Source organism: Salmo salar, chromosome ssa09 (assembly GCF_905237065.1).
Source record: "Salmo salar chromosome ssa09, Ssal_v3.1, whole genome shotgun sequence".
Taxonomy (NCBI): Eukaryota; Metazoa; Chordata; class Actinopteri; order Salmoniformes; family Salmonidae; genus Salmo; species Salmo salar.
This window is the reverse complement of record NC_059450.1, coordinates 24236702-24250107: the sequence shown is the minus strand read 5'-3', so window position 1 is coordinate 24250107 and position 13406 is coordinate 24236702. Positions and strand designations below refer to the sequence as shown.

The window sequence follows — 13406 nt, the reverse complement described above, 5'->3', positions numbered from 1 at the left end:
ATTCTGATATACCACGGCTGTCAGCCATTCAGCATTCAGGCTCGATCCACCCAGTTTATAATGGCCGTTTTGCATTGAACTGAGGGTTTCCAACATTTTAATGTAGTCAACAGGGTTGGGAAGTAACGGATTACATGTAAGGGATTACAGAAAACCGGTAACTGCAATCCGTTATGTAACCAGCAAAAATATTGTAATTAGATTACCGATACTTTTGAAAAACAAGATGATTACTTCGAGGATTACTTTTAAATTCAGAGATCTTTGCGAAAAAAAATCTTTGACACTTCTATGTTTTCTCATTGATATTCAAATCAGCATTGAAAAAAGGCACAAGTTTAAGTTTGTTCTACCTGAGCGAGTCTGACCACAAGTCAGAGATGATACACCAAATGTGTTTGATCAATCATGGCAAAAGAGCGACAATAGGCTTTTGTAGGCTACAGTCCAAGGTATGTCTTCCAATAGTGCGACTGCTGTCGGCATCCAAAGACTATCCAACTTGAATAAACTCTTGGAGGTAAGGATGACAGCAGTGGTGTAGTCTACGAAGATACATATATGACGTATTATTGATATCTACATAGCGCATTGATGTGAATCACACTGCTGCTCTCTCATTTAGCTATTTGCGCCTTATGGATTGTGGTTGTTGTGGATGGCTGTTCACAAATCTAAATGTGTATTCGAACCCAATAATCGTTGAATTCAATACGTTTTTGTTTTTGAAACCAGTGGACAACCAGCGAAAAATGCGCTCTTGCAACAGCTGCGTAGTGCGGATCCCAGCCTATGGAATAAAAGTGGGGCTTTTATTGCTCAATCTAATTCATGCTGATAAAATAAATAAATCCATAGGCCTAATGGACACATGTTAAGGGAATTTTCAATTCCAATAATGCATTTAATATTTAACCAATTCACCTAGGTTTGTAAGACCCTGGGTTCACTAATAATTGGGCAAAGTCTCAGATTTTATAAAAAAGGTTCACAGATCTTTATTCATGAGAGCTCTAAAGTCAAAAATGAGGACCCAGTCCTTTTATAAAACACACACACATTCCTCTTTAGACCACTCCCTGCTCAAACAACCAGTACTTTTCCACTAACCACAAAGAACCATATATGTTATCACATTCTTCAAGGCTTTCACCTCCCCTCCCAAGTTGGGACCCTCTTGGTTTGAAACCCTCTAATGATTTTCTATTATCTACTCTACAACTTCACTAGGTTTACATCCCTACTAAAGAATATAACATCATAGTATTACAATACTAACAGATCTACCCACATCCTGGTTTTATCTTCTCATGATTCTCAAACATTTCACACTATCCAACAATTTCAGAGTGTAACACTTTAGTCATTATTCTAACACATACAAATGATTCTAACAACACATGCTCAAACTCGCACACTTTTGATAGACTTAAAGGGGCAATCTGTAGTTGCTACTGCTACATCCATTTTTGGACTTATAAATTATATATATAGTACCAGTCAAAAGTTTAGACACACCTACTCATTCAAGGGTTTTTCTTTATTTTTACTATTTTCTACATTGTAGAATAGTAGTAAAGACATCAACACTATGAAATAATACATAGGAAATCATGTACTGTAGTAACCAAAAATTGGTAAACAAATCAAAATATATTTTATATTTCAGATTCTTCAAAGTAGCCACCCTTTGCCTTGATGACAGCTTTGCACACTCTCGGCATGAGAGAAGAAGCTGGTTGAGAGAAGAACAGGCTCATTATAATGACCGGAATGGGATAAACGGAACTATATCCAACACATCAAACGTATGGAAACCACGTTTGACTCAGTTCCATATTCCATTCCAGCCATTACAATGAGACCGTCCTCCTATAGCTCCTCCAGCCAACCTCCACTGTTCAAAATGGAGATTGCCTCAATGGCGCTGCCCATGCTGTCACAGACACTGATTCGGACTCTTGCTCCGTTGACCCTGTCAGAAATCACACACAAGAAGCTGTAGCCTCCCATTTTGCATGTAGATAGCATCAGACTGCAAGATACAGAATGCAGCTCTGAGTGAATAGGGGGTTCTGTCACCAAACCACTCCCTGCCAATTACTTCGATGTGCATGGTTCATCTCAAGTTCTACCTGTACTTTGGCAGCAATTCACTGAGTCACCCATTATCATCCAGTTTATAGAGCAGGACTTGTGCCCCGTGGCAAGGGGAGATGCTGGGACATGTGCCCAGGCCATAGAGGCATGTGGGGGAGGGGTAGGCCACCAGGTGGTAGTGGGGTATCTCCTTCAGTCCAAAGGACTGAGAACAGCAGTCTGCCACCACCACCTTCACACGCTTCCTGTCTGGGTAGAGCAGCCGCTGGCTGCCTGGGCCCCTATCACAGGTCCCCTGCCTCTCTTCTTCTTCTTCCTCCCCCGTCTCACCCTCCTCCTCCTCATGGTGGATCTTTCTCAGCAGGTTGTTGATGAGCACTGAGCGTCGCAGGTAGGCTTCAGGGTCCTCTAAGAATCTCAGCTTCTCCAAGGAGAGTTTGAAGATGCAGCTGCGGTCCTCCTGACGTATCAGGCGCTAAGGAAACAGAGGTCATGGTTATGAGACAGAAGTCTAAGTCACATTTAAAGTGCCACGTCATAGAACAACAGATTGATGTCTGAACATGTAAACACAAACAAAGCAGTTCCTACTTTTGGAAAACATCCATGTAGGTCTCCATGTAAATCCTCCTCTTCCGCATATTTCCTTTTGAAGTAGGCAACTTTCGACGTTGTTGAATAGTTGAATCTCTCTTAGAGGGAATCGACTGCTTGAAGCACAATAAGGAAAATTGCAATTACAACCTTGATACATTTCTCCCTTTCATCACATTGGCAAGGACAGATTATGTGGTTCGTGGAGTGACACAGAATTATATAACAGCCCCAGCAGGAGTGGTCATATCCACAGTACATTACCTGATAGTAACAGCCCAGAGCCACAAATCCTCCTGATTGCTTGGGCTGCTCTCTGAGCCACACACATTACTTTAAGGGGCCTCTAGTGGAGGAGAATGATAGATAAGGAGATAATTAGAGAGAGAGGTAGGAATAGAGACCGGAGAGAGACACCTGTTTTATTAAAAAGTCGCACACAGAACATTTATTTGTATCTGTATTCCATAACCGTAAAACATGGACTAGATATGCTGCAACATTTTAAAATGTGGGCTATGTTTTCTTATATTTAATTTCACTGCATAGGCTATTTGTAATGGCCAGAATAAAAATATAACTTTTTTCAGCATGTGCCTTGTAGGCAGAGCTGAATTTTTTTTATTGCCATCATTGCCATCATTGCCATTTTCCCACACAAGGCTATTTATGAAGAAATTGGGTTGAGTATGTGCTTGGGTAGTCAGTGTGCGCGTGTGTGGTATGTGTGTGTGTGTGTGTGTGTGTGACAAAGAGAGATAGAGAACAGAGAGTTCCGGATATTGCACTAATTTGTGAATTTTCAGCTGAATGACACCTGCTATAAAACACATTATTTTACTCCCTCTGCAGTTAGGCATAGTGGGAATGTATTCCTATTCAATGTATCAAAAAAAAATATCTGTAACACAAATAATGCAGTCACCTGGTTGGATGTGAGACAAAAAATGTGTTTTTGACTGACTGATCTGATGATGATACCGATGATGCATGTCTTTAATGCTAATTATCTTATTCAGTTTATCTTATCGGAATCTCAGCTATTTGTGAGAATAACCCACACATTTGATCAAATATAACCTACATTCATTTGTAAAATTACCTTATGATGTGAATCTTCAACAGTTCATAAAGCACTTCAGCAAATCAGCAGTCCTTTCAGATGAAGGCAGCCTATGAAGTAATCAGTTCTTCTGAATGTGTCCTATGTGTGATCGTCCGTTGCTGCGACATTTACCGTCTGTCCCAATTATCCCAGCTACAAACTTTGCCTGAAGTTTGCACTTCACACACAGTCACTGTAGCTTCATTTTAATACTCCCTTCAGAGTACGCAACACATGGGGTCTTAAAATATCATTTTCTGTGAAACAACCAACAACACCATACCCTCTGCAACCTCATTGGTCCTCACAAAAGCAGATGTTTCTGTTGCTAGGAGATTCACTAGGCAATGATGACGCTTCATCATCAGGCTCCATTACTCTCGCATTGTGCTTCTTGGTTTCCTCTCACTCTCTCTCTCCCTGGGTGTATGGGCAACCTATTGACTGGATGAGTAATTATTTGATGTTTGATTTAAAAGTAGGCCTAACCTTTCTATTGTAGCCTACGGCTGCTATTATAGCCCAGATATGAGACATAAACAGTAGTGGCCTATTAAACTTGGCTTATGTACAAAATCTAGATCTCTTTTTCCCCCCTAAAACATGGAATTAACTAAATCAAGCATCTGCTGGATTTCATTGATCTCATCCAAAAACCACAATATTCTATTCTTAATCTTTTCTAATCCTGCCTCTGTGAGCTTGATGATTTCCTTAGTGTCCTGGGCAAGGAGGTATTAGGCATACAACGGAAAACCTTTCACACTATGACACAGTCATTCTCAGAATTAAGGCGTCTTAACAAACACGCAGCTCAGAAATATCACTCAAGAACCAGATGGCAGCAAGTTTTACTTTAACAAGAACAAAACTAATATGTACAAAAGTACTCTATGTCATTGTCATTCGTTGCATGAATGGTGCAGGCACTGTATAGGCATGAGAACAAATCAACAGTCCATGCATACAGCTTCATCTCACAGGAACATCAAACATGGTTGACTATACACTCATGCTCAAATTATGCATGGATTATTATAATACATTTTTCCCATACAGGCATTAACATTTAACTTTACGCTACAGGCACTTTATGAGAATCTCACTGTTTGGAAACTGAAAACAAGCATGCTGTAATAACATACTGTATATATTTCAGAGGACATTTACATTTTACATTTTAGTCATTTAGCAGACGATCTTATCCAGAGCATCCATTTTCATGCTTTTTTTCATAAAGGACATCTTGAACATTAAACATTTCTAAGAGAGATTATGTACAGCAACTCTTGACGTGCATAAAATACATTATAATTGGTGCAGCGTGTACCGTAAATAACACATCTTATCCATGAAATGCTAATTATGGGTTACAAGTGAACTGAATCATTGGTCAAGTCATTAACAATACAAACCTGTGTTATAAACATGACATGAACTATACCTGTCATATCAGGTTAGGTTATAATTCATCCACAGAGCAGAGGACAATCTCTCCAACTGTGGCATTCATTCATACAGTTTGTCATCTTGTGATGAAAAGCTCATCATTGTTGGGTTCTGAGAATATGAAAATATACTTATTCATGTCACTGATGGAGTGCTAAGGTTGAGGGTCTACACTAGAAGTTAAGGGTTATAGGAGGAAGGTATATAGTGTGTGCAACTAAGCTTGCAATGTGTTGAGTGCAGGGAAGCGATTACATGCGGCAGGCATTGAGAAGGAAAGATGGGTGGAGATCTTGGAAACGTACAATGTCACCGAGGGAGAGAGGGTAATGTATAACGTTTACATTATGTCAGGATATGTTATTGTTAGCCATCAGGGATACTCTGGGAGGAGAAGAGACACAGTCTGGTATCAATACCATGACAGCCTTTAGTTGGGGAGGAGTGAGCACTTTGGGGTAGAGGTCAGGTTAGATGAAGTGAGGAAGAACAGATATCACTAAGGTTCTGTCTAGCAGCAGAGATGCATTGGCTGTTCAGTTGCAGAGGAGGAGACTCAACCTAGGAGAAAGGGTTAAATATCAGTGCTTGTGTGAAATGTTTTTTGGTCTGAATACAGCTGTGTCGACCCTTTGGGAAGAATTAAACTTGGTTAAGTTTCTCTAGTATCCGTGACTTATTTACTCAGAAAATTAGAACTATCATCATCAAATGCAGTGCCGTACACTTCCCTGAATCAATTACTTACTAAGTCAATGTTATTGCTATAAGTGGAAAAAGTGGTTTTAACCTTTGATACAAATGCAAACGTCTAACCAACATGGTAATTTCCAAGACAGCAATTCAGTTCCAAGAAAAGCCATGTAGCTAGCTATATATGAAATCTAATGTTCCATCTATGCAATCATTGGAAGAATTCCATAATGTGATGTAGGGGTGATTAGTTTGGAGGAAATGGACATGTTCATTTGTAGCACAGCTCTCTAAGTGAGTCAGGCCCTGGTGTCATCCCTTGTGCAAACAAAGAGACCTACAGTAATTAAGCCTGTTGTCCATCCAGGAAAACAGAGTGGTTGTGAAGGTCGCAGATTCAATACTCCTTAACATCCCACAGGCCATGGATGATTAACTCAGAGGGCAGAGCATAATGCTTATTTACATTCCACCTCAATACTTAATTGAACAATCAATGTCTGCTAAGAGTTCATCAGACATAGGGCCCATAGGATTCTACTAGACAAATACTGACTGAGAGGAACTAGGTACAGTAAGGTTGAAAACCAGGGGACTAGAAGGCCAGTAAAGTGCTGTCTAGAAGAGATGCTTTGCAAAAGATGCTAATGTAAAGTACATCACACTGCTTTCTTGGCGAGTACCGCTTCCTCCTGATTCGGCTATGCCTTGCAAGCACACGTGACCTCCCTCCTGAAGCGTCTTACCAGTCGGTGCCATGCGAAAAACTAGCTAGTCGGTGGCGCAAGTGGGGACACTTCAGGCTGAGGAGTAAGTTTCACACATCCTTGTGTGCTACACTAAGTAGGAATACAGTTGCTCTAAAGTGAAAATAAAACATTTTCCATCCTCCTTGGTGTGAGAAGCCATTTACCTAGGGGGTTGTGGGTCGACAGGCTAAATAAACAAGTGTAAATCACCCAAAGCAGCTACTTCCATTGGATTCAATGAAGTTAATAAGACAGACTTGGCCATGAGCATTAGCATCATCATTATCACGCTTTACAGTCCAAGGACTGTAACTACCAATGAGCAGAGACAAATAATACACTGCCAGGGAGGGTCATTCATGGCATGTTGTTATTAACAGCTGCACTGGGATTTTAAAGCCTCTTTTCATCTCAGCATGTATGGCTGTTGAAATGAGCTTTGACTTGGGAAGACACTATAAGGGCCAAAGACATCATCAGTCCCACTAAATGAAGAGACTGAGTCAGTCAGACTGAGAGGACGGATGTTCTCATCACAGAAAATTAAGTGTACTTTAGCTTCTTGTCTTAGAGCAGGTCATGTCTTACAGTAGGAGAGGAGGAGTAACGGGAATAAGTAAAAGGGGTAGATGAAGATACAAACGTGTGATAAAGAACAAAACGCATGGTAATTCAATGTGAAATTACCCTGAACTATACTGTTCCAAAACCTAAAAAGGAGGAAGAAATCTATCAAAAATGTTTTGAAATCCAAATGAATGCTGTGTTTGGAATGGTAGAAAATGACAACGATTTTAGTCTCTCTTTTCCATCATTGAAGGAAGAAATCATTTTAAAAGATTTGTACTTTTCATCTTGAAGTGTGGCTGAATAAAGTCCTATAGTAATGAATCAAAAAACATTGTCCTTGGACAATCATAACAGTACACCCATTTTTTTCTGACATCTACATAGCGGATATACAGAAATGACCAACCAAACTTCATCCTGCTGTCTGTGGTTACACAATGTAAATATATGTGACGCCAACATTCAATAACCTTTTTTTATTTTTTTATATACTTTGTTTTTATTGAGCAACACAAAGAAAGTACAAATAAAGTAAAGTAAAAGAACAAAAAAGATCTGCCAGTTACAGTGCACATCATACCTTGATCATGTTAGTTACATTGACATCTTTGAATTAGACCATTTTCAAACACGAAACCCATTTTTCACAGTATTCTTGACCTCTCTCCTCTTGTGTTCTTAGAGCAAAGGTCATACGCTCCATGTGGTGTATTTCTTTTACAATGCCTATCCATTGTGTAATGGTGGAAGGGTCTTTTTGTTGCCTTTTCCTAGTGATAGCCTTTTTACTGGCTGCCAGTAGGACCTTCAAGAGGTACTTTTCTCTATTGTGTAAGTTATCAGGTATTTCACCCAAGTACAAAGAAATGAATGTTTGTTCTATGTCAAATCCCATTATTATTCCCATGTTAGATCTTATTTCTCCCCAGTAAATTTCGATTGTGGGGCACGTCCAAAAGATATGAGGGTGATCCACCCTCAATAGACCGCATTCTCTCCAACAGGGGTGTACCTTGAACCATTAGCACAGGCAATAAAACAGGACCCAACCTTAGAGGGATTAACAATGAGGCAGTGAACATAAGATATGTGTTACGATCGTCAAAAGGAGTGGACCAAGGAGTGATTTCAGTTTAGGTGTTATGAAGAAATGTACAACGTTCTTCCAACAGAATTCTCTCCATGACCTTGAGTTGGTGGAGCTTTGTTGAGTCTCTAATATGTTCAACCATGTTTCAGCAGTTATTTACATGTTAAGTTCCTCCTCCCATTTCTTTTTAATATAGTTTGTAGAATGTTTCTTTGAGGTTGAATACCCAAATAGAGATTTTAAATAGTTTTTTTGTTACCTGAAGATGTATGCGTTAGTGAATACTTGGAATAATTTTTGAGGTGCTCGAGGGTCAATCACTTTAATCTCCCTTAAGAAATAGTGTTGAACTTGTAGGTATCTGTAAAAATCTTGCTTTTCCAAGCCATGTTTTTTACTTAGGTCCTGGAAGTTATCTAGTTATTCCTTATAATTGTACTGAATGATGTGATGCCTTTCTGCGTCCATTGTTTAAATCTGCTGTCCTGAGTTGCAGGGATGAAGCTGGGGTCGTATGCGGGCCAACTCAGCAGTTTGATCTCTCTGTCTAAATGATTTAGCTTAACTACCCTTAACCATGTCTTTAGAGAAAAATTAATCCACTGATTTTGTCTATTGCATATTTCTATTACTATGTCTTTATTTCCCAAAACTGACTGTATGGGTATCTCTGTCAAAGTAGTCTCGATGTCTTTACATTTGGATTCGTATTCTGAACACCAGAGGTCTCAATTGGGCTGACATAATAATCTTTTAGGTTTGGTAAGGCCATACCCCCACTGTATTTTGGTAATTGTAATGTTGTATATCTAATTCTTGGTCTCTTACTGTTCCAGATAAACCTTGATATCCGTTTATCCCATTTTCTAAACTGTTTAGGTGGGATTTCTACTGGCATTTATTGGAACAAATACAGTAACCTCGGCAGGATGTTCATTTTGATTGTTTCAATTCTACTACTAAGATCTAAGGGAAGTGAATTCCACCTGTCTAGGTCATCATATATTTTCTTGTTGATGTGATCGCAATTCATGCAGTAAAGTTTGGGTGTATCTTTTGGTAGAAATACTCCAAGATATTTAATGGATGAAGCGGTCCAGTAGAAGTTATCCCTACTCATCAGTTCTTCCTGTGGGGTATAATTATATACTAGGGCTTGGGTCTTGTGTACGTTAAGCACATACCTGAATATGTTCCAAATGTTTGTAAAACATCCATCAATCTAGGTACACTTGTGCCTGGGTCTTTAAGGAACAACAGCACATCATCAGCATACATGCATATTGTCACGCCCTGACCTGAGAGAGACGGTTTGTTTCTCTATGTGGTTAGGTCAGGGTGTGGGGTGGGCATTCTATGGTGTCTATTTCTTTGTTTTGAGCCGCGTATGGTTCCTAATCAGAGGCAGCTGTCTATCGTTGTCTCTGATTAGGAATCATACTTAGGCAGCCTTCCCCCCCCACCTGTAGTTGTGGGATCTTAATTTTGTACTGCTTGTTAAGCCTACAAGACGTGACGGTCGTTATCATTGTTTATTCCTTTTGTTTGTGGTGTCCTGAGGTAAAATAAATACACGATGAACACTTACCACGCTGCTCTTTGGTCCACCCCTTTTGACGATTGTAACACATATCTTATGTTCACTGCCTCATTGTTATTCCCTCTAAGGTTGGGTCCTGTTTTATTGCCTGTGCTAATGGTTCAAGGTACAAGGAGAAGTGTGTGGGTGTGGGTGAAAGATTACAGCCTTGTCTTGCCCCTCGCTCTAATTTTATCGTTTGTGACAAATGTCCATTTATCTTTATTCTAGCAGTCGGACACAAATACAGTGTTTTGATGCACTGTATCACTTCTTTGTTGAAACCAAATCTTTCCATAACTTGGAATAGGTAATCCCATCCCACTGAATCAAATGCTTTTTCTGCATCTAGACTGATTAATATTGCACTTGTCTTATTCTGAGTAATGTGGTCCATGACATGTAGTGTTCTCCTTATATTGTCCTGTGTCTGCCTATTTTGTATGAAACCAGTTTGATCTCCATCAATCAATTCTGGGATTATGTTCTCCATTCTTTTGGCTATTATTGATGCATATAGTTTATAATCCGTGTTAAGAATTGCGATAAGTCTATATGAACTGCATTCCTTCTTATCTTTACCCTCTTTTGGGATTACAGATATGATGGCCTCTCTCCATGACGGTGGGAGACCCTCCTCCCGCAGAGTCCAGTTAAAACAGGCCTTAAGTAGAGGTGTTAGTTGTTCTCTGAAGGTCTTGAACCATTCTGAAGGGAAGCCATCAGTGCCTGGAGACTTGTTTACTTTTAGTTGAGATATTGCTTTATTAATTTCGTCGGTGGTTATTTCTAAAGTAAGTCTATCATTTTGCTCTGTCCCAATTGAGGGGAGATCAAGTGAGTTCAAAAAATGCTCTATTGTCTGTTCATCTGCCTTCTCTGGTTGCTTGTACAGATTTGTGTAATATGACTCAAATGCATTCTGTATTTCATCTAATTTGCATGTGATCTTCTTTGTTTTGGGGTCTTTTAACTTTGAAAATGGTATTCTGTGCTTGTTGTTTCCTGAGTCTCCATGCTAGTAATTTGGTTGCCTTTGAGCCTGCTTCGTAATATCGTTGTTTCAGGAACCTGAGCTTTTTCTCTACTTCTTCTCTATAAATCTGGTCAATTTCCTGTTTTACATTTTGAATCTCTCGTAATATAAGAGGGTGTTTGTATTGACTATGAGAGTGTTCTAAGTATCTTAGTGTTTCCTGTAATTTCAGTAATTTCTTGAGAGATGATGTGGCTATGATCTTTCCTCTCATAACCGCCTTAGCTGCATCCCACAATGTAGCAGGAGATACTTCCCCATTATCGTTATTCTCCAGATAGATGTTCAATTCTGTCTTTATTGATTCCTTGAATGCTGGATCATTCAGTTTGCTTGTATTAAGTCTCCATTGAGTATTTCTTGGTTTGCTATCAAGGTGTAGAGTAAGGTAAACTCCATTATGATCGCTCTGCTCGATCCTACAATCCCTAAGCCTGTGTCTATCTGCATTGTACATGAAAAAGTAGTCTAACCTGGAGTATTCAGTGTGGCGGGCTGAGTAAAAAGTATATTCCTTATCTGTCATGTGGATATCACGCCATACATCGAGCAGTTCTAGATCCTGCAATATCCTATTGATCTTTTTAGCAACTAGACTCATTTTCCTATTTTGATTTGTGCTGTCCAATTTTGAATTTAAAATCGTGTTAAAATCCTCTCCACAGATAAGAGTGCCAGAGGTTTCTGTGGCAATTAGATCAAACACCTTCCTGTAGAAGTCCATGTCACTCCCTGGGGGTGCATATACATTATTTAATGTAACTTCCTTGTTATCCAGTTTACATTTAACAAGTATAAATCTACCCTCGTCTTTTATTTCTGACAAACTCAAAATTAACTGAATTTGGGATCAAGATTGCAACTCCCCTTCTACCCATTTTGTAAGAAGAAAAAAAAGTATTCCTATATCCCATTTTCTTGAGTTTCTTGTGTTCAGGTGTGGATAAGTGAGTTTCCTGCCAGAATAGTATGTCAACTCTCTCCCGTTTTATCTTTGCTATTACCTTACTTCTCTTGATGGCACTCCCCAGTCTGTTTACATTGAGACTTATGACCTTAAATTCCCGATGATGCATCGATATAAATAAAAAAAACAGTGCACCATATCTGCCTTCTTATCATGAGCCTAATAATGAACGAAAAATCAAGAACGATATTAAAGTAAACCAAAGAGGAAAGTACTTTGGTATTTGGACTCCCATGTGAGAGGACTGTCTCTTGCCTCTGGGGTTTGAGGGGATGAGCCTGTCCGCAGGAGGGGCCCCTCGCTCAGATATGAAAATGTGTGACGTAGTCACAAACAAGACCTGTTGGAAACAAAAATAATAAGGGCGCCTATTTCGTAGCTTATACACATCGGTTAATTACAAGTGAAAACTATATCGGTCATGCGTGCATATCGTGAATCCTCCCCTTGATATACCCTTCTGTCACCCCGTTGTCAATGTGTCATTAATACTTAGTTAATATATATGTTATTAACATGACGCTACTTAGTTTGTTCATAAAGAACACTTACTTTTGGCTAGTCACCCATGTTCAGCATTGGGGGAAAATAGGTATCACGTCCTGACCAGTATAGGGGTTATTTGTTATTGTAGTTTGGTCAGGACGTGGCAGGGGGTGTTTGTTTTATGTGGTTCAGGGTGTGTTTTGTGTATGTGTTTAGGTAGAGGGGTGATTTGATTTATTAGTCCGGGGTTTGTTAGTCATTGTTCTATGTTATTATATTTCTATGTTCTATCTAGTCTTTTGTAGTTCTATGTTTAGTTAATTGGGGTTGGACCTTCAATTGGAGGCAGCTGGTTATTGTTGCCTCTGATTGAGGGTCCTATAATTAGGTGTTTGTTTTTCCATGGGATTTTGTGGGAGATTGTTCTTGTTTAGCTGTTTGCCTGACAAGACTGTCAAGTTCGTTTGTGTTTTTTTGTATACGTGGTTTCCTTCTTCACCAATAAAAAGAAGATGAGTGTACATTTCCCCGCTGCGTCTTGGTCTCTACCCTACGACACCCGTGACACATACCATGTTCTATTTGAGAAAGTGAGTGGGAGAAAGAGGTGAGTAGGATACTCATGCACAGATTGCTCCCCATTTCACCGCATGGTTTGGTTGCTAAGAGGCACTTTTATGATAGACACACATACACACACAGCGACAAGCTGTTGCAAAAGTCCATCTGGGCCTGGGTCTTGGCAGACAGTGAAATGGGCTGAAAGCCTGCAGTGATTGCCAGCATCACTTGCTATCACCTCACCCCAACTGGGGCCATAATCAATCATGACACATTAGTGTTTAGCAAAGTAACACACTAACACACTTGTATCCATTAGCAACACTCAGTAACGCTTTACAGCAACAGGTTGTGCCACATATTTAATCAATATTTATGAGGCATAGGGAAGGAGTTATTTACTTCTCCCAATGTGCTCCTGTGCCTC

At 39.6% G+C, this 13406-nt stretch overlaps 1 long non-coding RNA gene across 1 annotated transcript; it reads right to left on the bottom strand.

Annotated features, from left to right (window-relative positions):
- Nucleotides 1-1688: 1688 nt before the first annotated feature.
- Nucleotides 1689-4092, bottom strand: LOC106611088 (uncharacterized). Its single transcript, XR_001330054.2, has 4 exons — nt 3797-4092; nt 2959-3040; nt 2692-2807; nt 1689-2575 (listed from the first exon to the last, which is right to left on the bottom strand). It is a non-coding gene; the product is annotated as an uncharacterized lncRNA (long non-coding RNA).
- Nucleotides 4093-13406: the final 9314 nt, after the last annotated feature.